At 50.4% G+C, this 27,062-nt stretch overlaps 1 protein-coding gene across 4 annotated transcripts in view; it reads right to left on the bottom strand.

Moving 5' to 3' along the window:
• LRRN2 (leucine rich repeat neuronal 2) overlaps positions 1-26,377 on the bottom strand; it is a 68,526-nt gene extending 42,149 nt beyond the window's left edge. For 2 of the 4 annotated variants that reach the window (XM_055109272.2, XM_034944631.3), the window contains exons 1-2: positions 25,937-26,377; positions 5,694-5,791 (exon numbers count right to left, since the gene is read on the bottom strand). The gene's annotated coding sequence lies outside the window, so the exon portion shown is untranslated. The remainder of the gene's footprint in view (positions 1-5,693; positions 5,792-25,936) is intronic. The other 2 variants (XM_034944641.3, XM_034944624.3) reach the window with 1 other exon arrangement.
• Positions 26,378-27,062: the final 685 nt, after the last annotated feature.

Below are 27,062 nucleotides of genomic sequence, written 5' to 3'. Positions count from 1 at the left end.
ATGCACATGGATTCTGGCTCTGGTAATGGACAGGGAGCAGTCCCGGGAGACAGGGCCACACTTACCCTAATGACAGTCTCCGGGGTCTTCATCCAGCCTGAGCACCGTGCATGGAGCCTGGCCTGAAGTGCTCCAGCTCAGAGGAGGAGGAGGGAGAGGGTAAGCCTGTTTGGCCCACTGAAATCTGGAATTATTCAAGTGCTCCTGGAACGGCTTTCCAAACCAAGCCTCCCAGGACATCTGTCTTACGGCCACCTAAGAGAATGAGGTTTAAGGTAGTCAACAGTTCATAATCCACTTTCGGGTGTGTGTGTGTGTGTGTGTGTGTGTGTGTGTGTGTGTGTGTGTGACGGATAGTTCAAAAGTCACTTGTGTTTGGCTTTGAAATGCATTGTAGGATTTTTTTCCCCAGCGTATTTACTATGCAAATGAGTTCATATGTGTGAAGTGTTTAAAACAGCCTGGCTCATGGTAAGTGCCTTATAAGTGTTTGCTATTATTATTATTACTAAAACTGTATTTAGCTTGGATCCATACGAAAACAAATTTGCATTCCTGGACTCTTTGAAACTCACTAAATTCAAGAAAAAATAGTAGATAAGACAGAGACCCAGGGACTAAGAACTCCTGGCTCATTGACCCCTCTTTACATAATAGAGAATAAGCCATCATCCAGATATTTTGTTTATTGGTTTGCCCCATTCACTGGATTGGTGAACTCCCTGCCAGGCCCACTCCTTGACACTTTACCAAGAACCAATGAGTTGATGCCTGTAAAGGCATCTGTGAGCTGTCTCTTTCCAGAGGACTCTCAAGGCTGCTTCTTCCTGGTCCAGGGGGTGACAGCAGGCCAAGCTCCATACCCTTGGCTTGTTCACAGGACTCCTGCTCCTCTCCAGGTCTCCCGTCCACCCTCGTTTCTCCTTCCAGCTGTCCTTCCTCCTGTTTATAGATGTGCCTCCATCTCCCCTTGCCTTTTCTGTTGTCATCCCCATCATCTCTCTTTCTTTTCCTCCTCTGGACTGGGAGTTCCTTAAGGGCAGGTCTTGTTCATCTTGTCAGTCTGAACACCTAGAATGGGGCCTAGTAAATAGCAGATGTCCAAAATATTTTTTTCCTTTTTGGAATGATAAATCCTCTTTCTTTATTGCCTTGCTTCTGAGGTATCTGCCTTGTGTCCTCTACTTTCCCTCTTCTCCCCGCCTTACACAGACACACACACACACACACTCTTTCTCTCTCTCTCTCACTTCGTCTTAGAGCCTCTTGGGCTGCTCTTCTGCCTGGCTGTGCGTGTGAAGGAGGTGGTGTTTCCCATCCTTGGGAAAGCCCTTCTGACCTCAGTGGTGGCAGGGAGAGGCCTAAATAAGTTGCACAACTCAGAATGTCAGGACTGATACCTCCTGATGAGAAGCAGGCTTGTTCTGTGCAATTTCCATCTCATTTGTCTTTTCATTTGTAGCTTAAATTGGCCAATTTCATCTGGAATGTGCCTGGACTCTCTGGCAAGCCATATACTACAAATGAGTGTCCCAGTAGCTGTCTACAGAGGGACTGGCAGGGGAGTGGGCCCAGGTCCTCCACAGCAGCATCGGTGACGGCTCCTGGGCTTCTGGAAGCACTAATGCTTGGAGGATGGGGGCCGAATGTGATCTCCCCAAGGCCTGAGGAGGGGAGGATGGAGGAAACTGCAATGAGAGGGAGTTAGGGCTAGGTCCTGAAAAATTTGGTTGATTGATTGATTGATTAATTTTTTTCTCTCTCTCTATCAGAAGAGGGTAAGGTACATGGGATGGAAGAGCAGTTGTTTGTACTTTTAAGAGTGGGCAGAAGTGATACAATGTGGAGCAAAAGAATACAAATACTCCATTCACGTGAATTTCAAAAACAGGCTAAACTAGGTCGACGCTGCTAGAATGCTGAGTGTAAGAGAGCCTTTTAGGGGGCTAGAAATGTTCTACATGTTGTTTTATATCTTGATTTGGGAGTGGTAATATGGGGATGTTGTATACCCCATATTCAAACTCAAGTTGCCCACATGATTTGTTTGCTTCACTATATGAGTTCTACCTCAATAAAAATGGGGGGAAAAGTCACACCAATGGTTTTCGAACTTTCCTGTACATAAGAATCCTGTGGGAGCTTATCTACAATGCAGATTTCTGGCCAGCCTGGAATCTAGTTGGTCTGAAGTGCTGTCGGGAATCTGCATCTGAGTGCCCCACACCCCCAAGGTTGATCTTGAGACAGGTGTTCCACAGACCAGAAAAGACCACACAGGGGCTTGAACATCTGCCCAGTTAGATGGCCTAAGCGCCATCCTCCTGGGAGCCATGAGGGGCAGCTGGGTGGCTGAGGGCTCCCGGATGCCCTTGGCAGGGAGGGTTAGAGGTTGACTATGCTGCAGCATAGAGAAAGTACGGTGAGGACAGCAAAAGCGGTAGCAGGAAACGAGGGGCTGCTCTCTGGGCTAAGAAGGACCAGGACAGGGAGTGGATCTTCTCATCAGGGATGAGAATCTCTCTGAGCAAAGAACGCTTTCCTGCACCCCTGCACCCCTGCACCCTGGGCACCCTGCCCCAGGATGGCTGGGCAAACCTCATGGAGTGGCTTTGGCTCAGGAAAGGTAGCCGCTGCAGAAAGCTGGACCCCAGCAGATGTGGAGTTTCATGGAATAGCCTGATCCCTCTGCAGGGTCTGGAGACTGACGTGATCAGTTCCGTATCTGTATCTTCAGCAGGCACCTTCTGTCCAACAGGAAGAAGGAACCCAAGACTGAAGACCCACAGCTAAAGGTGAGACCTTGGGGAGGGTGTAGACAACGTGGCACTTCCATAGACAAATACCAGGATAGTCTGAGCATTTGAAAATGTGGGCAAATGATGACTTGAGCTGTCCTTGACTTGAGGGCCTGGGAGAGCTAGGATATAGTGAGGGGGAGCTACATACAGGGAGTGGGAAAAGGGGCAGGGGCATCTACCATATGCCAGACCCTTTACAAACACCATCTCATTTAATCCTCCAGTAATTCTCTGGCATAATTTACTTATGTCAACTTTACAGATGATGAAACTAAGACTAAGAGAAGTTCACCAACTTGTCCAAGGCCACAACTCACAGTGGAATCTGAACTCGGCTCCATATGACTCGAGTCCCACGATCTTTTCATGTTCCCTGCTACCTCTCCCTCTCAGCCTGCTACAGTGATGGGACATTTATGAACTTGCAAAATGCTTTCTTACAAATTATCTTATTTGATTTTCACAAACATGTGTGAGGCAGGTATAAGTTCTGTTCTATGGATGAACAATTAGTCTTCAGGTAAAGAACAACTTGTCCAAGGTCAAATAGCTGATAAGTATCTGGGAACTGGGACCTAAATACACATTTGATGAGTAACTTTGCCACAATATCTTATCTGGACACTTGAAAACATACTCCAGCCCTGTCATAAACCCAGGAGAATTTGAAGATGTCCCTCCCTACTTACAGCCTGGTTTCATGATCACTAGAAACTTGTTTAACTAAACTCCTTTCTGTTCTCAGGATGGCTCAGGGGACTGAGCTGGAAAAAAAAAAGGCCTCAGAAGGGAAATGGAGGCCCAGAAAGCTTTGGTGAGCAGCTCGAGATTACATAGGACATGGAGACCAGAACTCATGTTTCCTCAAATAGTTCATTTCCAGGGGGCTTTTAGGCTATTACTTCTATAATCTGCCCTCTGTCTGCCTCAGGGACTCTCCCCTCCAACCCCCATTTGGACCATGAACTGATGCCAATGGCACCAAGGAAGCATCAACTGATACTGGGCAGAAGGGCAGGGCAGTGGCCCCTGGGAGTCTTCATGGCTCCTCTGGCAGAAAGTACCTGGAGGCATCAGCTCATGGACCTGGAGCATATCAGCAAGGAACAGAGATAAACTGTACCGCATCACCACCCTGGCACTACTCATGAGAAACTTTCCCAACCATTATGCTTGGTTGACTTGGCCGGGAAGGAGTTAACACACAACATGTGAGGAGTACACTGAGTAGGGAGCTGTGTTCTTGGGTGACCTGTGGGTATCTGGGCCCATTTAATGCACCAAGTCTTCAAATAGTGGCAGCCATCACAGGCTCTCCTGTCTGCTTGTGCATGCACACGGGGATCCTTCACTTGGTGGCTTCTCCCCAAGCAAACATTTTTAGCCCATCCTGGTTTCTCCTCACTGCCCTCTCTACCCTGGGAAATGCAATCCACATTGTCCAAGTCAGACCTAATTAGACCAGCAAATCGGTGGCACTCAAGTCATCACAGCACACTCCAAGCACAAGAGGAAATGCTGTGTAGGTTATCCTGTGCGCTGCTTGTTGTGTCTGTTTGTGTTTCCTTGGATTATCCATTCTCTGCTCCCTGCCTTCCATTACCTCACTAATGGAGAGGCAGGATGCAGTCCTCCACAGGCCAGCATTCATCTTCCCAGTCTGACCCTCTCGGAGGCTATTACGCTGCTGTCGCAAGATCGACGAGGGGAGAAAAATGAAAACAGTGCACAGGGAACAATGGAGGGCAAATGGGACTCTTTTAGAACCGGATCCACTGATACGTCAGGCCAAGGAGAAATGACCACAAGCTGTGAAAAGTGGAGAGCTCCCCCAGACAGCAAAGCCAGGTGAGTGGGCTTCCCCACTGGGCTGCCCACAGGAAGAGGCCAGGCTGGTGGGGATAGAAGGGTGTCTGTCTGCAGAAGGCTGGGCAGCCTAGGCCCCACAAAATGAGAGGAAGGTTACTGAGGTCATTGCTGCCCCTGCCTCAATTAAAAAATTAGAAATCCTCCCCACCCAGCTCTGTTTGTCTCCCCACAAAGCATTGCAGAAGAAAACACGGAAGCCGCCAGCACTATTATGCATTCATGATTCCAGCTTCAACCAATCCTCTCTGCTGCAATCCCTTTATTCCTCCTCTGCAGCTGCCCCGGCACCTCTGCACAGTCCTTTTCTGAATCTGCCCCTCACCGTGCTCCCCACCTGCACCCCGTCCTCAGAACAGATTGCCTTGCCTGACCTCCTGAGGCCGATGGAGATGGTGATGTGACCTCCTTTGCCCTCCTTCAGTGTGCCTCCCACACCTCTGCGCAGCTCGTTCATTCTCTCTCCCTCCACTCTGACTTAAGGGAAGAGGAATTTTAAAACCAACCTCATCCCTTCCCACCTCCTCAGGAAACTCACTCCTTTGCTTACCCTCTCTCCACTTTTAAAAATAACGATAAAAACACTCCTTTCACCTGTGATTCCTTCTAAGCACAGACCCTTCTTGCTTAAGCCCCTGTGAGTTAATTTTCAATCTCACAGCTCTTCTCAATCCAACAGTATTTTTGCAGCTTTCAGCCTCGGGAAGCTCTTGATGGGCTCGTCTGCCACGCTACCAACTTCCTTCTTGGAAGTCCCTCCCCGTCTTCTGCGTCTGCCTGGTGCCCATTCTCCCTCTGGGGTCAGTCCTCTGCCGTCTGGCAGGCCCATCCTCCACTCCCCATTATGGTCCCTCTTTACAGCCTTATCTGGTCTCTCATTACACTCTGCAGTAGCCTGATGGTCAGCTCTTTAATCAAATCCCATTCAGTTCCCTAAAATACCAAAGTTCCCCATGAGTCCCTAGAACAGTGTCCTAAATCAGACACGTCACCCTCTCTACCCCAATACTGGCCCCACTTCCTCACCAGTCTATCCTCCCCAGCAGTCCATTTCGTCTTCCCAGGTGGGGTTCCATTCTCTTTAGGAAGATAATGCTTCAACTCCTCCTTTGAATTGCCCCTAACTTGGATCACAGATGGACATGAAAGAAAAAAAAAGAAAACAAATTTTAAAAAGAATTGCCCCTAACAACAGAGTGATCATGCATTCCCGGGGGTCTCAGGGCACAATCCCACATGGCCCACCAAAAGGCCAAAACTTCTTTAAAGTCTCATTTTTCCTTTTTATTTTTTTGGAGACAGGTTCTCCTTCTGTCACCCAGGCTGGTCTTGAACTCCTGGGCTCTAAGTGATCCTCCCACCTCCGCCTTCCAAAGTACTGGGGTTACAGGTATGAGCACCCCCACAGCCAGCCCTTAATTGCTTTAGGGGTGAGTCGACATCATTAGTAGTTGCTTGAGGTCAAGACCCACAGTTTTACCCTTTTTATCTGTCCCTCCTTCTTGTGGCCCATGGTAAGGCCTTGATTGGCCAAAACCATGGGTTCCCCTTGACGCCACAGGGCACTCTCTGTGAAAGGCCCACCCTGGAGACCCCACTTATCTCCAATGTGTCCCTGGAGGCTGGGGTTGGCTCTCTTGTCACCTCACTCTTCAAAGGGACAGTGGGAGCTGCTCGAGCAAGCCCATCTCCTGGGCGCTGTGCCCAGGACAGAGACTAGTCCAACGTGTGGTTCCTTTCCAATCACTTAATCACATTTGGCTCTTCACACCTGAGGTTAAGGACTTCCAACAGCTCCACAAATCCTCTGCAATTAAACCTCCTGAGGCCCCCGCAGAGTGAAAATAACTCACTGCTTCCACAAGCAAAAACACCCTAGTAGACTTTTCAGCTTAGCATGGACACTTTCGGAACCCAACCAATTGTTTCTGCAGACCGCGTTGGCACAGCCTGACCCAGCACCTGCTGGGAGGGTGGTGGTACAGGAAGAAGCAGGAGTTGGAAGGGTTGCTTTGCATTTTGATAAAATGAGCAACCTGCAAATTCGATGCAAAATACTATGAAAAGATGGCATATATTAATTTGGAACCAAAAGCTCTGGGCATTTTAGGCAATAAAATGCCAGCCCTGTATGTGGTCATATTTACTGCCCCAATTTTCCTTTCCTGATATTCTAAGTAAAACGGAAAGTGTAAGATATTGAGAGGGACATATTCCTCTCCTGTGAATGTCTAGGCATAGGAATAAGTTGGTCATGATGCTAGTTATATAAATATAAATTGCCATCTCATCCATATCCTCACTGGCAAACATTTATTGAGCACCTACTATGTGTAAAACACCATGCTAGATGCTAAGTGAAGAGCGTAAAGTACCCTCATTCAGTTGAGCTCGTACAATAAACGTTTGTTAGGCGCTTATTGCTAAACATTTATTAAGTGCCACTTGCTAGTCATGTGATCCTGGGCCAGCTAGCTTTCTCACTTGCAAAACGAGGTAATGCCAATGCCCTTCAGTGGGTGGATGGTTAAATAATTGTGGCATATCCCTATCATGTTATACTACATGGTGACAAAAAAGAACAAACTAACTACTGATATAGGCAACTACTTGGATGAACCTCAAGGAAATTATGCTGAATACAAAAAAAGCCACTGGGCGCAGTGGCTCATGTCTGCAATCCCAGCTCTTTGGGATGCCAAGGCAGATGGATCACTTTAGGTCAGGAATTTGAGACCAGCCTGGCCATCATGGTGAAACCCAGTCTCTACTAAAAATACAAAAAATTAGCCAGGCATGGTGGCCCGCACCTGTAATCCCAGCTACTCGGGAGGCTGAGGCCGGAGAATTGCTTGAACCTGGGAGGCAGAGGTTGCAGTGAGCCAAGATCATGCCACTGCACTCCAGCCTGGATGCCAGAGTGAAACTCTGTCTCCAAAAAAAAAAAAAAAAAAAAAGCCAACAGCAAAAAATTACAGACTCAATGTTCCCATTTATATAACAACTGTGAAACAACATAATTATAGAGATGAAGAATAGCTGAGTGGCTGACAGAGTGCGAGATGGGGTAGCGTGGCTATACAGGGGCAGCACAAGGGAGTCCTGTGATGGTGTGGTTAACTAGCTTGATTGTGGTGGATTTACACAAAACCAGGCACACACAAAGGAGTGCATGTATAACTGGTGAAATTCCGATAAACTCTAGGGTTATACCAATGTCAATTTCCTTGTTTTGACATTACACTATAATTAGGCAAGATGTTGGCGCTGGGGGATGCTGGATGAAGGGTACTGTGGACTTCCCTGTACATTTCTTTGCTTGTCCAGTTAATCCATACTTTTTTTTAAAAGGTTAAAAAACAACAATTTAAAAAATAGGGTGCAAAACATACATCATATGGTTATTCTGAGGATTCAACGAGTTAATATAAAGCACTTAAATAGCATCTAGTACATAGTAAACCTTCAATATATGTTGTGATTTTATTACTACTACATGCGGGACACTGGGAGTGCCCATATAAATAGCTCACAGTCTCTGTTTTTGAGGAGTTGCTAATCCAGCAGAAGAGAAAGACCCAGCAAAGAGAGACTTTTAATAGAATGTGCTGACTGTGCTCAGTTCATGGGAGGAGTTCTCAGGGCTTTAGGGAGGGTTTCCTGGAAAAGATGCCACTAGAGCTGAGTATTGAAGTCTGGTAAGAGTCAGCCAGGAGAGGAGACTATGAAGAGCACCCAGGCAGAAGGAACGGTCTGAGAAAAGCTCAGAGGTGTGAAGCCACATGAGATGGCTGAGCAACTGGGGACAACTGCTTTAACTTGGGCATCTGGGAGGCAGTGAGGGCTGGAGGAAGAGGCTGGCAAAGTAGGCAGAAGCCAGGCCAGGGAGGGTGTGCATGTCTCAAGAGCTTGCACGTTATCCTCCTGGAGTCTGCGGTGAGGAGCCACTGTCTTCCCTCAGCTTTGACCATCCTCATTCCTCACTCTGTGGACTCTCTGGGCACTCCTGTTCCAGAGTACTCCATTCCTGGCATGGAATGAATCCTCATAGACCTATGAAGATCTGAGAAAAGCAAGAGGCCAGTGCTGGCCCCACCAAGCTAACTTGGTCTGCTCCAAACCAAACTGCACATGACATTCCAGATCCACCTTCTTCCCAGTCCCTGTGGGTGGTGGTGTTTGTTTGTGGTGCCACTCCCCCTTCCACTACTGTGTATAATTTGAACTTGCAGCAGTCTCTTTTCTATAAAGCGTGGATATGCAGCAGTAGAGACAGCATGGAAAGGCCAGGCACGTGACTCACACCTGTAATCCCAGTACTTTGGGAGGCCGAGGCGGGCAGATCATTTGAGAACAGGAGTTCGAGACCAGCCTGGCCAACATGGTGAAACCCCATCTCTACTAAAAATACAAAGATTAGCCGGGTGTGGTGGTGCGTTCCTGTGGACCCAGCTACTTGGGAGGCTGAGCTAGGAGAATCACTTGAACCCGGGAGGCAGAGGTTGCAGTGAGCCAAGATCACGCCATTGCACTCCAGCCTGGGTGACAGAGCAAGACTCTGTCTCAAAAAAGAGCATGGAAGTGGGGCCTGAGTACCAGGCTCAAGTCTAGCTCTTCACTGATCAGCCATGTGACTGTGGGCAAGCCATCACTCCTCTCTGGGCTGCAGTTTGCTTCACCGTGAAACAGGTGATCATAATCCACACCCCAGCTTCCTCATGGGTGTGGCTCTAAGGACAAAGAAAAAAATCGAACACGATAATATATGTGAAAGAGTTTTGTAGGTTGTAAATAGTTTTTCTTCTTGTTTTTGAGACAGGGTCTCACTCTGTCGCACAGGCTAGAGTGCAGTGGTGCTACCCTAGCTCACTGTAGCCTTGACCTCCAGGGCTCAAGCGAACCTCCTGCCTCAGTCTCCCAAGTAGCTGGAACTACAGGCTCTGGCCACTACACCTGGCTAATTTTTAAATCTTTGGTAGAGATGGGGTCTCACTATGTTGCCCAGGCTGGTCTTGAACGCCTGGCCTCAAGTGATCCTCCACCTCAGCCTCCCCAGAGTTCTGGGATTATAGGCATGAGCCACTGCGCCTGACTGTAAACAGCTTTTCACATGTGAAAGATTAATGCTATTGTTCCTGAAAAATCTATTGGTGAGGAGGAGCCTACACTGGAAATTCAAAGTGAATGACTTTTGAATCTTTGGTTGGGGAAAGACAGGGAAGGGAAGGGAGCAGGAGTATGGTCTTCTGGTCTACCAATGCCACACACAAGGAATAGCTTTCCTTTCGGACTTTTTCATGGATCCTTTTTGTATTTAAAGACCTCTCATGGATGAATTCACTCTCCCAAGATTTTCTGGAAGCCAAATCTGTGCCAGACACCAATGATACAATAATACAACAGATAGGGTCTCTACCCTCATAGAGTCACAGCCTAGTGGCATAGATGGACATTTCTCTAATAAGCACCTAACTGTATAATTAGATATCATCATGTGTGTTATGAAGAAAGCATACAGGACATTGTGAGAGTGTTTAACTGGGGCCTGGTAAAATTCTGAAGGTACAGGGATGCTTTTCTAAGGAAGGGCTACTTGAGCCGAGATCTGCAGGATAGCTAGTATTTAGGGAGGAGAAGTAAGGGATGGGAAGAGTGATTAAGGGCCAGGAAACAGCACATGTGAAGGCCATGAGGCCAAAAGGAGCTCAGCAGTCAAAGAGCTGAAAAAGGCCAGGGTGCAGAGTGCAGAGCGTGAGGGAGGGGAGTGGGGATGCCTCAGTGCAGGCACAGGTCAGATGCCACAAGGAACCATCCCACTGGCCATCCTAAAGAGCATGGGAATCACTTAAGAGTGTTGAGAGTACAACATAATGTGACTAGGTCAGATTTGTGTCCTTAAAAGGTCAGTCCAGCAGCAATTCAGAGACCCACTCACCAAAGCCAGGGAACATTTTTTAGTTCTGAGAAGCATTTCCACTCTTGTTTTTTTTTTGTTTTTTTCTGACACTTTCTTTTCCCTTGGCTTCTCTGACAATTGGAGATGCAAGAGTGAATACAGCCATACCAATGAGAAGGTGATTCCAGCAGCCTGAGGAAAAGGCAAAGTCAGCCTGAACTAGTGTGGAGGCTGTGGAGATGGGGAGGAGTGGAGTGGATGGACCCAGGTGCTGTTTAGGAGGTAGACAGGGCCTGGTGATGGGCTGGATGTAAGGTGGTAGAGAAAAGGGAAGAGCTGACAGTGACTCCCAGTTGATGGCGTGCAGAACTGAGGTTTGAGGTTATGCCATTCACAAAACAGGCAGCACTGGAGGAGGATCAGGCAGCGGGTGAGAAGGCAGTGGGAGATGTAGCAGGAGAATCACGACTCTGGCTTTCAGTATGTCAAGTCTGAGGTTTCTTGAGACATCCAGCTTAGTCAACTAGGCAGGTGAATATAAGGATATGGGGCTCAGAAGAAAAGACACCAACTAGGAAGCTGGGTGTCATCTGCATGTGGATGACAACGGAAGCCGTTCGTGTGGCTGAGATGGCCCAGGGACAGAGTATCCAATCAGAAGAGAATACCTTGAGCCAGACCATAAGGAACACCAACATTTAAAGATCAAGACGGGAAGGATGAGTCAGCAAAGACGACTCAGGAGTACCAGAGAAGCCAAGAATGTGGGGTCAGAGAAGCCAAGGGAAAAGAAAGTGTCAAAAAAAAATGAGTGGAAAACGCTTCTGAGAACTAAAAAATGTTCCCTGGCTTTAGCAATCTGGAGAGCTGCTTCAGCAGAGTGATGGGGGAGGAAGCCAGACTGAAGCAGGGCTGGGGAAGGAGTGGGTGGCACAGAGATGGAGAATGCTGTTGCAGCCAACCCTTTCAGACATTTGGCTTGTACGGAGAGAGAGACAGTGTGGTGGCAGCAAGTGGAGTCGGGCTTCAGGAAGGTTTTTGTTGTTGTTTTGCTTGTTGAAGACATGAGAAACTTGAGCATGGTGAGAAGGCTGTTTCTGAGAAGGCAGAGGAGAGGATCTAGAACATGGGTGGTGGAAGAACTGGCCTGTGATGGCCATGCTGTGGCCTCTGCAGACACAGGAGGGAAGGAGGAGAGGACTGGCCCAGAGGCAGGTAGTTTGGGGGTTTGGTGGGGATAAGTTGGGGAGTTCTGCCTGGTGACTTCTCTCTCTCTGTGAAGTGGGAGGTGAGGTCCTCAGCTGAGCATGAGGGTGGAGGCGGAGGTTTGGGGAGGAAGGTGTGAAATAGTCATTGTGGAGACTGAGGGGAGACAGAACCAGAGGAACGTGGTAGGAACACCAGGCACTTTTGAAGAGCAAGTTGGGTTGGTGATGGTGAGTTTGTAGAAGTAGCAATCTGTTTGTGTGTGTGTGTGTGTGTGTGTGTGTCCCAGCGGGTCCAGATTCCTGAATGCAGGTAGAAAGAAGCGGATAGAGCAATTAATCCAGAACAGGGACTTGGTCAAACTAGGACAATAAAAAGACAGAAGCTCAAGAGAGTTTAGGATATTGGCAGGAGGATTCTTTAAAATGATGGACCATGGCCTCTATCTGGACTCAGAGAAGGGAAGGCAGAGGAAGGTAATTGATGGTTAAAAAAAAAAAAAAAAAAAACAAAGGTGCCAATGGAGCAAAGGTCCCAAAGAGATTAAAGAGTGGGGGTGTCATACAACCCTCCCACTGCTAAATTTGACTGGCTAAAAAATAAGTGGTGGTGTGGGAGTCCTTGGACAAGCAAGCTGGGAGACTAAAAGGTGTAGAAGGTGATGACCAGAAAGCTGGGTACTCTGCTAGGTAATTTTCAGGGGATGGCAGGATACAGAGTGTGAACTTGCAAGTGAGTGGCTGAGATAGGTGAGCCTGTGAAGGGACTGTTGGGTCTGGGGTAGAAGAAGCTGTCCACATCGTCACTAATCTCACCCAGGATGATGGACAGACACACACTTGGAAAGGGAAAAGGTCTATGGGCACACGCCAAAGGCTTCCCTGAATGAAGAGGGTGGCTAGTGAGAATAAAGGTGAGTGGGGAGGATGTCGCCTTATTTTGCGAGATTTGGGGAATAATCGTGTCTTAGAGACATTACATTCTCTTGCACATGAAGTAGCCCCTCCAGGGTGAAAGATCAGGAAAATCAGTGGAAGAAGGAGTCTTGAGAAGAGGTAGTAGGTATAGCACAAAGCCAGAAGTTAGGAGCTTTCTGTCTAGTCCCAAGGGCACTAATACGCTATGTGATCTCAAGTCCTTCCCCCTCCCCATTGCTTAAGTTTCTCATAGATTAAAAATAGATCGGGAGGACCGGCTAAGATAGGGCTTCCCAAGTGGGGCTAGGGAGCAACAAATGGGTACAGGTGTGCTGAGATCATGACCCTTTAGCCCTTGGGTCAGTTGGGGTCCCTGAGCCATTATCACTGTGTTTCTGTGCTATAATGTGAATGAGGACGGTGATAAAGCAGTGGGACAGATGCTCTCCAGGGCCCCAGCTATCTCTGACGTTCTGTTTGCACATCTCTGTCGCGCCGTCTTGGAGGAGGCTGCATGGAGGCTGATAGAAGAACAGACAGACTCCTGCTGCAGGCAGAAGTCCATCTGCTGGCAGAGATAGAAGCCAAGTTTCCTAGCTCCCTCTTGCTCTCCTTCCCTCCCTCCCAGCACTAGTTGAGGGAGCTGTGATCTGCTCAGATGCCCAGGTGAGAGCAGGTGCACCTTGCTCCTCTTCCAGCTGATAGTTGGGTGGTCACCGGCCCCCTCAAGCCTCAGTAGCAGCTTGCGAAAGTGAAGGAGTGACCGACCACCCACTAGTTCTATCAATCATCCGCTTCATCCAGCTCTAAAAACAGACTCACCATTTCTCAGAAGCTAGGCAGCAGCACACTTCTCACTGCACACCATCCAGACAGAGCCTTCACAATGCAGGTCTTTCTCTTAGGGCCAGCCACTTCTCAGAGATCCACGTAAGATCCACATACATGGTTGACCGAGGGCCACCCCCTCTCTGCTACTAGCCTTCCGAAGGGCCCTCCCTCTCCCTCTGTCAGATGATATATGCTTAGAGAATGCACCAGCAACTTAAATTCACCCTAATCATAAAACACCGGGAAAGACCCACTTGGCCCTGTACTTTGCGCACAGTAGATGTTCAATAAACATTTACTGAACTAAATGAAGACTATTCTCAAATATTTAAAAAACAATACCCTACCAAGTCTATCAGAATTCTTTAAATTATCCATCACATTATTCCTGTTTATTTGGGTAGATAATTAAAAGATGACTTTTTAAGTTCTTTAATATTTATTGGTACCTACTGTGTGCCAAGCATTTTACAAGCATGAGCTGGTTTCATTTTCACAACCCTGTGAACTGGGTGTCTTAAATCCATTTTATAGATAAGTGAAATGAGGCTCAACGAGAGACTGAGACACGTCCAGGGTCATAGAGCTGGGAAGCAGAAGCCACAGGATTCTAACCCAGATGGATCCAACTTTCAAGAAAATGCTCTCTTCAGCACATCAGGCTGCTTCCCACAAATGCACAACAGATTGCAGCATCAAGAGTGACCGAAAGAGACAGAAGCAGCAAAGTTGTATGCAGGAAGACTGCAGCCACACAGTAAATCTGAGGCTTCCCACTGCCTTGCCCTGGGGAAATTGTTCTGAGGTTGGCTAAGCTTTGCCGAAGAAAAGTGGAGAGGGGTCTGGCCCCTGCTCCTCTCAGCCCCTGTGATTGCTAGGCGGGTTCTCCCCCTCCCTGCTTTCCCCCACTACCCAAGTGATCTGGCATTTCATTTAGGGCTGCCCTGCTTGGTTCTTTGAGTGTGTGAGAGGCCTAGAAGCAGCAAGGATCTGTCCTTGGATACTCTACTCCCACCCCTCTCCCCACAGGACCAAGTGACTCCTGGGCCCAGGTACCCTTTTGTTCTCAGGGCCCAGGAAACAGATAGGAGAGTGGTGGAAAACATGAGTGGTCTGACCTGCCACATTTGAATGCGGCTGTCAGCCCCCCATGCCTGCCCAAATCTGCCTGACAGGTGAGCAGCTGTGCACATCTGTCTGTCCATCTGTCTCCCTCTCAGGGGCCTGCAGAGAGCCAATACTCCTCAGGGAGGGGAGGCCCTGGACCTGAAGCAGCTCCCTTACTTTGGATGTTACTCAGCAGGGACTAGGAAGGGTGGGGCAGGATAAGTGTGCCTCTGTCCCCATCCAAAATCTGACCCCCTCCTGCCACCAACTGCCAAGTCCGCCTCACTGCCTCCCCTCCCCTCCTCACTACTCTCCCAGCTCTTCCTGCCAAGCTCTGCAAATTACCACACATGCCAATAAGTCATTAGAAACCAGAACGGCAAATGTGAGGTTGCCATGGAGACCAACACCGGGGAGCTGGCAGCCCTGGGGGCCGGCCGGTGGCTCAGGTGTGTTTCAGGGAGAGCTGGGAAGGTCAAAATGCCTGGCAGAGGGTATACGCACTACTGGGGCACTGATTTTAGGCAAGGCTCTGCCTCTCCTGCTTTTCCTCTCCCTTCCCTCCCACAGCCCTGGGTCCTGCCCACCTGCAGCTTGTTATGGGTGATAAATGCTGCATAAGCTTCACGAGGGCAGGTGCAGCCTGGGCCAGTGGGCTGGGTCCTCTCCTTTCCCAGAGCTGTGTCTCCACTCAGAGCAGGTGACTGTGAGAAAGCCCACCTGGTGACCAGTTCCAGGACAAAGAACACAGACAGATCTGAGCAACCTGGGCTGGCTGTGGATGTTTGGAGAAAGCTGAGGCCCAGGAAGGGGCTGAGGTCAGGACTGGAACTCAGAGCTGCTCATCTTCCTGCGCCAGTGCTCACGTCGCCTCTGCCCAGTTCTTAGCACAGTGCTTGGGCCTTTATATGCACACGTTTGTTGAAAATGTAAAAATATACACATACAATTGTTGTAATGGATGAGTTCATGAGAGAATTCATGTAAGCATCTGGGATTTCTGACAAAACAGGAGTGGACCATGGGTTGCACTCCCGGCTCATCCACTAATTCAGCGTGACCTCACACAAAACCACTCCTTCCTGGGCCTCGATTTCATTGTCTGGAGAATTCGCAGGTTGCATTTCAGACACACTGTATTTCAAACCAGGCTTCTCGGAGCCACCGAGTTCTGAAGCAATCCCTCCGGGGTGGCTGGGAGGTCAGAAGGAGGCCAACTGGGTTCTGGTCCACCGCTTGGCTTTTGCCTTGTATTTAGTTTCCTGATGCTGCTGTGAGCAAAGGACCACAAACTTAGTGGCTATAAACAACACAGATGTATTCTCTTACAGTTCTGGAGGCCAGAAGTCCAAAATGGGTCTCCCCGGCTTCAAGCTAGGTGTCGGTAGGGTTGTGTTTCTTTCTGGAGGCTGGAGGAGAGACTCTGTTTCCTGGACTTTCCCAGCTTCTTAGACAGGAATCTAGAGGCTGCCCACAGGCCCTGGCTCATGGCCCCTTCCATCTTCAACACCAGCACTGGCAGGTCCAGCCTTTCACACATGGCATTACCCAGATGCTGACTTCTGCCTCCTTCCTCCATCTTTAAAGGACCCATGTGATTACACTGGGCCCACCCAGATAATCCAGGATAATTTATTCTTAAGCCAGATATCAGCAATCTTCTTTCTCCCTTGTCATGGAACATAACATATTCACAGGTTCTAGGGATTAGTACATGGACATCTTAGGGGGCCCATTATTCTGCCTACTATACATTGAAAAATGGATTAACTTCTATAAATGTTTGAAAGCCACAGAACCAGAGCGCTTCCTGTTGCCATCAGTTCTGATGCACTATGACCTAAGCTCTTCTCCTTTTCTCCATGGGGGATATGCAGAGGAACTCTGGGTCTGCCCATCAGAGGTGAATGTTGGCAGGCTTAGGCTGTTTTGTGGGCTGTGCAGAGAGATGGGTCTCTATGCCCACCAGAAAAGAGGTCTCCGGGGAGGAAAGAATGAGGACTGTTTTAGGGGAATGGCCCTGTCTCAGCTCCTTCACCTCCATTCCCTATATACCCTGAAATTCAGATGACCCTGCAGTTGTCTGCTCATTTTTATTTCCATGCAAGGTTACATGGAGCCGTGTGTGTGTGTGTGTGTGTGTGTGTGTGTGTGTGTGTGTGTGTGTGTACCCACCCATGCACACTTTACCTGTTGCAAAAGGCATGCCAATCTAACTGTCATAAAGGTGAGATAGCGTCTTGTCTTTCCACACTTTGACCTTCAACACTGTCCTCTTCCAAGATTCATGAACAGTCCTAGATTGTTTAGAACAAACTCTAGATACAGTAGCTAAGCTCAGAAAACACAGGATCTTAGACCTTTCTGAGCTTAGGTACTGCTTCTGCTAGCAACTTTCCAGGCCCATAATGATCAACTCTCGCCTCTGCAGGTGAGACAGGCTCTTTCTTGACCCTGGGGGAGATGATGGCCTCTCATTCTTCCATACAGCATAACCTCTGTTCTCATCTCTGCAAGACACCCTCTGCCAACTGCTTGGGACCCAGTGGGGCTCAATAACTTCTATGAGCAAGGTGCCCTGGGCATTAATCACAGCCCCGGTGTTTTATGATTTTATGCAAATTACTCACCTCTCTCAGCCTTATTTTCTTCCCTCGGTATAAACTGGCAGCTCATTCCCATTCCCACTTCTATCATATGTCCCAGGGGATCCCGGAAAAGAAATGTGATGAGGTAGGAGAACCCTATTCTCTAGAGGAGTGGCCCTGGCGAAATTGAGAAAAGGAACTAACATTTATTGAGCTTCTACTTTGTAGCAGGTACTTTACACAGATTAGCTCATTTAATGTGGTAGTTGAGAATCAGGGCTCCGGAGTCAGAAAGATTTGGGGGCTGAATTCTGGCTCTGCCACTTGCTGGCTGTGCATGGCCTCCAGGCTTTAGTTTCCTCAACTGCAAAATGGGGGAAAATAATATCTACTTCACAGCGTTATGTGGACGAAATGAGATAAATGCAGTGAAGCTTCTGGCACCTCATAAGCACTCAATAACGTTAGCTCTTATTATTATTAACAACCCTAGGAAGTGGATGTTATTAACTCAGATTTACAGATGAGGAAACTGAGGCTCGGAAAGGTTAAGATGCCCAAGGGCAGGTGGCTAGGGACTGTGAATTCTGACCCAATGCCAACTGATTCCACTTCCTCTGGATTGTGAGCCATAAGGACAAAAGCCCCAGGGTCAGCCTCTGCGTCTTCCAGGGGGTTGTGCTGGGGTACAGCGGGTGTGCCCCCCTTTCTCATGGGGGCTGGGGGCAGGGAGGAGAGCATCGCCCCCCATGTCTTGGGTGGGTGAGGGCACTACCAATGGATCCTAGTCTACTCCACTCTGGTGATCTCTCTCTATACTTCAGAGGTGAGTTCATATCCCCAAGATCCAGGGAGAGGACACACTCACCCCTCATGGGGGTGGAAGTTTGCTCATTTTGGTGCAATTTTATTTCCAGTTCACAATATCTGAAACGACCAGGAATGTTATAGGAGTAACCTACCAAACAGGAGCCCACCCAGGCAGTGAAAGGAAGGGAGAAGAGAAGCTGCTGCAGCCTGGGTAGATACATGGAGCCTAAGGGAATTCCAGAGAACATGGCTCCAGACACCAGTGAACTAAGAGGCCGAGATTCCCAGCACGCAGACCTGGGACAACGGCCGGAGCTGGAAATGGGACTCCATGAAGCCAGAGGACTTCCAAGATCAGAGATCATCTGGTCTCGGGCAGGAGAGGGCAAGGACACTGGATAATGGATTTCCTTCTGGAAAGGGTGGCTTTCCGTGTCTCTGGAAGGAGTACAGGGGGCATTGGAAACCCAGGTGGGAGGCAGGGACTGCTCAGAGACAGAAGACCCTGCCCTTGCACGTTGCCACGTGGGCTGCCTTACTCCCACTCAGTGACCTCCCCTCCAGCAGTACCACCCTTCTCTCCTCTCACCCTGCCAGCTCCAAGTTCTCCGTGCGAGAATCCTTCCCACTGCAGAGTCGAATCTACTCCATTTTCCAAGCCTAAATCAGCCGCGCCCCCCTGAGGAAGCGTTCCCTATATAACTCCCACACAGAGCTCACAGTTCTGATAACATTTATAGTCTAAATCACACAGTTTAGCACTCGGTTTTAAATACTGTCTGGTATTATTCTCTCATTATTTCTTGTGAGTGTAAGTTCTGCCTCCCCAGCTGATCAGTAGGTTTCCTTACCAGTAAAGACTGTGTCCTGTGCTTTTTTATTGCCTTCCCAACCTCACACCCCACACTGCCTAGGACAGTGCTCAGAGCATCCTTGGTGGGGATGTACTGATTGGCTGAAACAGCTCCAATGGCTGCAGAGGGCAACCAGGCAGCACTTCCTGACTAGCCGCTGAGGGAAAAGCTGGAATGGATGGCCAACGACCAGTGGTGTTAAAAAGTCAAATCATGCCGCCCCAGGCTCCAACCCTGCAAGAGCCCATCTTACTCTGAGGAAAAATCCCCCTCCTCACCAGCTCCAGACCTCTCCTAGAGCTAGCCTCCTCCTGACCCTCTGACTTTATCTCCTGCAACTCTCTGCCCTCACCACACTCTAGCCACGCCAGCCTCCACGCCGCCTCTGACTCTCCAGGCACAGCCCTGCATCCCTGCCCTTGCACCTGCTGTCCCCTCTGCCCAGCTTGCCCCGACTGTGGTGCCACCCCCTCATCTCTCCTCAGATATCACCTTCTCAGTGAGGTCTCTGTAGCCACCCTGCACAAGATAACAAACTCCCCCTCTCCCAACTGACTCTTCCATTTCCCTTCCCTGTTTTTTCTCTTTAGCACTTACCAGCCTCCAATGTGCCATTTCCTTTATGAGTCTATTTTACTGCATCCCCAGACAATAAACTAAAAGCTCCTGAAGGGTAGAGGTCTGTCTGGTCATTCACTGCTGTCTGCCCTCAGTGCCTGGCTACATGCTTCACAAATACTTGCTGAACGAAGAGACTCCAGCCCCACCCCATGTCTGAGATGGCTGAGGCATGGTGGCGCTCGAGATGGGCAGTGGACAGGATGATTCTGCAGGTCCCCTCGCAATGTAGATTCCACCATTCAACCCCTGGGCCCAATTCTGGGCAGACACTTTCTCAGGCTCGAGGCCTGAAGCTGTCTGAGCCCCAGCAAAGGCAGGGGAAGAGGAGTGGTGACAGGCAGGCAGGGTGAAGTGTCAAATTCTCTCTTTCCTCCTACACAGCTTTTAAATGTCTCGCTTCCCACCAGCTGCCCCTCTGTGGTCATTCCCCCTTCTGGGCATCACCACCTCTGCCCTCCCAAGCCAAAGACAGATACTTTCATCGACCAAGTTTGAATGCTTATTTTGAGAAAATTTTAGAGAGCAAAGTAACCTTTGCTGCCTTTCTTTTCTCTTCCTCCTTTTTCCTTCCCCCTGAAAAGATCAGATAGGACAAACTCATTCTTCCTGGGGAACCCAGGCTGGTTGCTAATAATCACTGCCCTGCCCCCTTCTTCCATATGTTTTTCCCTGAAGAAGCTGCCTTGTGAGATGTTTGTAAATAGGAACAATTGTACCTGTTCTTCCTGAAACACACGAGTCTGCCTTGTTAGAGCTATCCCACTGACAGCACAAATCCCAAGCCTTCCCCATCTCTCTCCACCTTATCTGGAGTCTAGGCCCCATTCTCACGTCTCCCAGCAAGCCACCCTCCCATTGGTTCCCACCATGTGTCCATGGGCACTGACTCTTAAGGTCCAGCTTCTCTGAGGATAGTGGCTCCATGTGGCCCCGAGGCACTTAGCTGAGACAGAAGGAAACAATGTTGGATCTTAAATATCACACCCTGCAGGAGCAGGAGGGAAAAAAAGGTCACGGAGACCCTCTCTGAAGATCCCGAAAAGGAGACAGGCAGCCACTGGCTTGGGCAGGGCTGGCTTCGAGGACTTCTTCCTGGAGGGAGGGAAGGAGGAGAATGGGCTGGATGTCCCAGAGCACCCTCCAGGCCCAAGGAACACCAGATTCTGGGGTGGTGAAGAAGCAGGAGGAGTCCTAAAGTCAGAGAGAAGGGCTGACTCCCTCCCTTGGATCTTTCCTAGCTATATGTCCGTGAGCAAGTCTGAGTCTGTTTCTTGGCTTTTTAGGTTAGGGATAATGAGAGCTAACTACCTATCTAATAGGGGTACTTTTGAAAGCTTAATGGGATAATGCAGGTAAAGCAGTTGGCACAGTGCCTGGCACACAGTAAATGCTCAATAAATGCTAGGTATCATAATTAGTGTCGTTACCATGTGAGAGGTAGAAGCTGAGAAACACTTATTGCCCCAGGAACCCTCTGTCTGCACTTTATCTTGGAACTCGCTTCAGGTCCATCAAATGCTGAGTAGCAGGGAAGGTGTGGGTGCAAGAAACACACAGAAAAAAACTGAATTCCAAACCAAACCTGGTTAAACTCACCTCCTAAAAGGCAGCCCCCTCAGGCCAAGGCGTCTCCCAGGTCCCTAGGAAGTGCCAGAAGGCAGAGTGCAAGGCCTAGCAGCTCTGGGTTTGGAGCAGAGTCTGCTTGATGCGGGCTTAGAACGTGCAGCAGCCCAAGGTCATGAGGCTAACCCCCAGCAGGGATGCACCAGGTCCCCTGCACCAAGACATGTGGGAATGTTCTGGGCGACCAGCCAGCCCCACTGGAAGCCCAGCTCCCAGCTCTGGAGACAAAGAGGCTGAGGGGGACGTGTCAGCGGTGATGGTGACATTCACAAAGAGCAATGAACACATACACACCCTGGTATCTTTTCATGCACGATGCCTGTGCCCCAAATACCCTCATCACCTGTGTCCCCAGACCCACCATCTCTGCCTGGTTGACTCCTTTTCAAGCCTTGGCCCAAATATCACATCATTTGGCAACCCTTTCCTAATCTGCAAACAGCAAACAGAGAGTCACTTTTTTTTTTTTTTTAAAGACAGAGTCTTGCTCTGTTGCTCAGGCTGGAGTGCAGTGGTGTAATCTCAGCTCACTACAACCTCCGCCGCCTGGGTTCAAGTGATTCTCCCGCCTCAGCCTCCCAAGTAGCTGGGATTACAGGTGTGTGCCACCATGCCCGGCTAATCTTTGTATTTTTAGCAGAGATGGGGTTTCACCATTTTGGCCAGGCTGGTCTTGAACTCCTGACCTCATGTGATCCACCCGCCTTGGCCTCCCTAGGATTACAGGTGTGAACCACCAAGCCTGGCCGAGAGTCGCCTTTTTATCTGCTTATCCCTATAGTCCAACACTTGTTTCATTATTGTCTATGGGACTGACTCCCCCATCTAATAATAATAACAATAATAATATTACTTACATAGCACTTACTATATATACCAGATACTGTTCTAAGCTCATTACATGTATCACCTCATGTAGTCCTCATGACAGCTTTATGAAGTAGGTACTTTTATTATCCCATTTATAGATGAGGAAACTGAGACGAAGAGAGGTTACGTGACCTGCTCAATGTCACCCAGCTAGAAGTGGTGAAGCCTGGATTTGAACTCCAGCTGTGTGGCTCTAGAATCTCTACTCTGATGGTGAACTCCTTGAAGGCAGGGACATTGATCTGTCTCTTTGTCCCCTGCACCTAGCACAGAGCCAGGCACACAGTAGGTACTTAGAAAAGATGGGTTGACTGAATAAGCAAATGCCTGATTGAGGCTAACTTGGTGAAATTTCAGCCTCTGAGCTGTAGGCCACGGAGACCCAGGCCCCGCACTGGAAAGTAACAGATAAAGGCATCTTTCTGACTCGTCCTTTCAGCAATCTAATCACATGCTGCTGTCTTTTTTGCATATCTCTTGTCTTCGGTTTTGTTTTGTTGTCTTTTTTAGCTACTTCATTTTTGTCCAAAGTGTTTTTTGTTTCTCAGTTTATCTTCTGCCTTTGTCTTCCTTCTCTTCTGTTCCTTGGTCACTCTCCCCATTCCTGCCCCATTCAAGCCTCCAACCATGGTCCTTGTCCTTCCCTGGAGTCCTTGTAGGCTTGAAAGCTTCTAGTCCCCATCCTTTATCTTGGAGCTTTTATAAAGAGTCCAAGCCATATAGATTAAGAACACAAGTGACATTTATTCATTAGATGGGCCATAGATCAAGCTTCTATATCCCGACCCTGAGTCAATTCTACCTGAATGCAGGTGGGGTGTGGGGTGAGGGACTTCCTGCCTACAAGTTGTCACATACCTGTGTAGGATGACACAGGAAAAGTCATTGCCCTCCCTGCCTCCCCATTCAGGGTCCCAGTTCCTTCAGGAAGCCTTCCTTGATCACTTAAGAAAGCTTATTCACACAACCGTTCAGCAAATCCTTATACATATTAATAGTCTAACTGGGAGATAAGGCCCCATGAAAAGTTAGGTTAGAATGTAAGCCTTAGTATAAGTGTACAAGTTACCAGATGTCACAGATATCATAGGACCAAATCAACTGCAGATATAAGTGATTTCAAAATGGAGATCTATATGACCCGGAGCAAGTGGTTTCTCCTCTCCAGGCCTCAATTTCCTTGGCTAGGAAACAGGCAATGGTAATGCAGACATTAGAAGGTTGTCAGCACAACTGAACAGAATAACTTTTGTAATGTTCCTCACATAGACTGGTGCATAATAGGTATTCAATAATAAATTTGATTCCTTCCCCCTTCTCTGTCTGAAGCACCAGACTTCTACTCAGCCCTGGGCTGCCAGATAAATGGTGAGATGTGACCTGGTCCATCCTTTCAGGTCAGAAAAGTATCCTAAGGACAGGATGACTTAAGCGGTACCTGGCATGTTAGAGGTCACTCAGTGTGATAATTCACTAGCATTGTTCATGTTCCTCACCTCTGCCCCCTCAAGCTGTGGGTCTTTGAACGAGCCTGGTGGGAACAGAGCTAATCAGCTGGCAAGTCCAGATACAAGTGTGGTCATCTTGAGACATGGAGGTTTGTTTACCGCTGTATTTTCAGCTTCTAAAATCATGAGAGGCACACAGTAGGCACTCAAGAAACAGTTGTTGAATGAATAAATTTTTTAAAAAGCCATGGAGTTTCCTTTTCCTTTCAAATAAATGACATAAGGGTGTGGGGAGTAGAAGGGGGAGGTGAGTAAATGACAGGGTGCAAGGGACACCAGGGCCAGGCAAATGCAGCTGCCAGGCCCACCAGCCCAGGCTCCTCTGCAAAAGGGACGCAGCAAAGTCAACAGTGCATGTGCTCCCACTGGCAGGATGAGCAGGAGTGCGTGCACGCCTGGCTTACGGTTTAAGCTGCAGTTTACAGGAGAAGCGGGGCAAAGTGGAGACAGAGCCTGGGAAGAAAGGGAGATATGTGGGGAAGAATGAGGAGGGTGAGAGAAGAGGAAGAGCAGTGTGAGGGGGAAAAGGGAAGTGAAGAGTGTTAGAGGAGGAAAGTGAAGAGTGAAGGAAGGAGAGGAGGATGAGGGGGAGGAGGAAGAGGGGAGGCACAGGAAAAATAGGATGGGAAGTGAGGAAGAACTGTGTTGAATTAGAGAGGGAACCTGCTGTACTAGCCTGGATGGAATTAGCAGATCTCTGAGATCTTACTGCCACTCGGTGTTTCCCCGGGAGGAGACTGCGTTAGGGAGAGGGTGTGGATTTGGGGGTGTTCCTAGGTGCCAGACCCTGGGCAGACCTCAATCTCCCAGGCACTGAGGCCTTTAGTTCCATGCTTTGCAAATAATGAGGACCCATCCCAGGTCCAGAGAGAGCCCTCCGCAAGAAGGAGAAGCCTGAGTCAGCACAGGGGAAGGAAGAAGGCCTAGGAGGCTCAGACCCCTAGCTCTGCCCTTCTGTTTCCATCGTTTCGCCACAACAGCACCTGGCCAGGAAAGTGGGTCAGGCCACCCACATGTGGCTTTTTCTGGTAGCCACAGGGCCCAAAGGCAAGGGGGCTCCAGTGCCCAGTGCAGAGCCCACCTCTACCCTCCATGCCCAGTGCTCTTTTTTGAAGGGATCTTTAAGAAGCAGTGGGCGATGGGAGGAGCTCCTGGCGTTCTTATTCAGGGACAAAACGCTGGGCCAGAGCCCATCCTAGACTGGCGGGAAAGGGGGGCACGGAGCCTGCCATTGGCCTGGGTGCATGAGGAGACCTAGATCTTTCCCTATGACAGTGACCAAACTGGCAGGGAGTCCCCTCTACTGCCCTGACCTAGGGAGACTGTTCTCCTCACCACCCTAGGTCCTGGAGTTCTCAAGCAGAGGGCCTGTCAGTCCATCTCTGGCAACTGAGCGCTGTGCCCAGCCCACCCCCTCCAACCCTGCCAGTCGCCCAATTAGAAGCTGCGTTGGTTCCAACAGATGGGAGCTGCGGCAGCCTGAGGAACAGAGCACAAAGCCCAGCTGACATTTTCCTTCCTGTTCGTTTGGGTGGGTGAGGAAGGGTAGGGAGCACAGTGCTACCCCCAGGGCCCCTCCCCAGGTTCCGGGTCTCCTGCACCTCTTTAGCTTCTCCGCTCGGCCCCAGATGGAGCTCAGTTCCCTCACCCCGCGGCTCCTCGCCGGCTGGGCAGCCAGAGCCTGCGCCACCCTTTGCCAGCAGGACAGACGGCCCACCTGTGGCTGGCCAGCCCATCCTGTCTCCTGGGTCCTGCGGTGGGCTCAGAGCCACCCTTCCGTTTCCGCTTCCCCCTGACCGAGTCCCCAGGCTGAGCCCCAGGCCGGCCCATCCCCCACCCCAAAGGTCCCATCCCAGGCTGCGGTCGGACCCCAGCCAGCCAGCCCGGGAGGAGCCTAGCTCCTGGTTCCAGATACTTCAGACAGACCCAAGGCCACCTTGTCCCTCCGCACAGACTCGCGAGCTCCAAGGAGGAGAAAGTCCCCAGGCTCTGGAGCGCTTCCAGCCTGCCAGTCCGCCCGTGTCACGCCCTCCCTAACCTCACTGCCACCTCTCGGCTCCTCCACATCTCCAGGGCCCCACTCTACCCAGCAACAGTTTGGGGGAGGTTCTGGCCTCTCCAGGCGAAGGCCCAGGCGCCCTCTCCCTGGCCGCTTCTGGGCATTCTCCAGCCCTCCGTCCCTCTGCCCCTCGGCCGCCTCCCTTTCCCAAGTCTCCGGCTCCCCCGCAGGCGTCTCGGCGGAAGGCAGCGGCCGGCCCTCCTCTAGCCCCCACCCGGGTCAGGCGGAGCTGCGGTGCCGGGGCAGGAGCCAGGAGCCCTGAGGCGGCTGCTCCAGCCGCTCCCGCCGCGTACCCCTCGGCCACGCCAGCGACCTCGGTGTCCACGATTCCCCGGCGGCGGCGGCGCTGCCCAGGTCAGCCCCGAAGCCGCACACTCACCCGGTGGGCGCCGGGCACCGTCTGCCGTCCGCTGCCCGCGCGGCCGCGCTCCGCTCGCCTTCCGCCCAGGGCCGGGCTGGGGACGCTGGTCCGCGCCCTCCCGCCGCGCGCGCCGTCTGCACAGGCCGGGGAGGCTCGGCGGGCGCCCTCCCCAACGTGGAGTTATCCTGGGAGCGGCTCCAGGGCCCAGCCGGTGAGGGCGATGGCAGAATCCCAATCCGTCCCCACCCCCTCTCCGCGCCCTGGGCGCGTCGTGGCCGGAGGCTGGCGGGCGAGAGCCAGGCGCTGCTTCAGAGCGCCGCGCGTTCGCAGGTGCCCGGAGCAGGCCCTCGCGGCGCCCGGCACCCCCTCCACGCGCGCCCCTCCTCCCGGCTTCGCGCTCGCCCTCCTCACTCGCTTCTCCGCCGCTCTCCCAACCTCCCCAGCCCACTCCGGTCGCCTCCTCCCAGTCTGCATGCCACGCCAACCCCCTCCAGTCCCGCTGCCATTTTAACTCCTGAGTGGCCAGAGGCCCCCTCTACCTAACGCACACACACCCGGGAGGAAGGAGTTGGGTGGGGCCAGACGCTAACGCTTGAGCTGTCCTTGTGCCTAGAGACACAAGGCTTGGCTGAGAGAAGGGGCACAGCCCTTGGGTCCGGGAAGAGAAGGGTTGGCTTCTCTCTTACTGCCTCGGACCCTCTTGCAAAGGCCAGGAGGACAGATGGGGAATTCAGCAGCTTTGTAAAGACGGGTGCAGCTCACAGTCACAGCATGCACCTAAGATCACATTTTTGCTTTGCATGGTGCTACCCTCCCGAAGTTAACAGTGGACTAAGGAATGTAGTGGTGTGGGTGAGTATTTGTCACTGGGCCCAGGCACCTCTCACCCTAAAGAATGGAGTGGAAGACCCCTTTAGTTGTCATACTTTTCCAGCATTGCATCCTGAGCCGTGCAGCTCTAGCATTCTGGAAGATTCCATCCTGGCTCTCAATGAAGGAGGTCAATTTCAGTCAGGAACTGGCGGGCCCAGTCAGGGGTTTGGCTTCAGGGTTCCCCACTCTGCCAGCTGGACATCATGAAGACTGGGGGAGGAAAGTAAGAAGGTGCCGAAGGTGGGTGCTAGGCTGCTGCCTGGTGGCTTAG

Source organism: Pan paniscus, chromosome 1 (assembly GCF_029289425.2).
Source record: "Pan paniscus chromosome 1, NHGRI_mPanPan1-v2.0_pri, whole genome shotgun sequence".
NCBI classification, from domain to species: Eukaryota; Metazoa; Chordata; class Mammalia; order Primates; family Hominidae; genus Pan; species Pan paniscus.
Note: the sequence above shows the minus strand (reverse complement) of the source record. Positions and strands in the feature narration are given on the sequence as shown.